Source organism: Phaethon lepturus, unplaced genomic scaffold (assembly GCF_000687285.1).
Source record: "Phaethon lepturus isolate BGI_N335 unplaced genomic scaffold, ASM68728v1 scaffold43385, whole genome shotgun sequence".
NCBI classification, from domain to species: domain Eukaryota; kingdom Metazoa; phylum Chordata; class Aves; order Phaethontiformes; family Phaethontidae; genus Phaethon; species Phaethon lepturus.
The window spans coordinates 6330-6542 of NW_010542006.1; positions in this window are offsets into that span (position 1 = coordinate 6330).

Genomic DNA, 213 nt, shown 5'->3' on the forward strand with positions numbered 1-213 from the left:
CACGGCCTCTCAGCAGCACGTGGGAGAGAGAAGAGCACGGGCTCTTTCACCTTTCTCGCAACCAGCCAGCCAGAGCAGGGTAACCCAGCGCTCCCCAAAACACCGGCGCAGAGGACGCACCGTGCCCAACGGCACGCCGGAGACCCCGAGACCCTCCTTCAGACCCTCCTCAGCTTTTGCTGCTCCTGTCCTGATGCCTGGTGTCTAACCAGC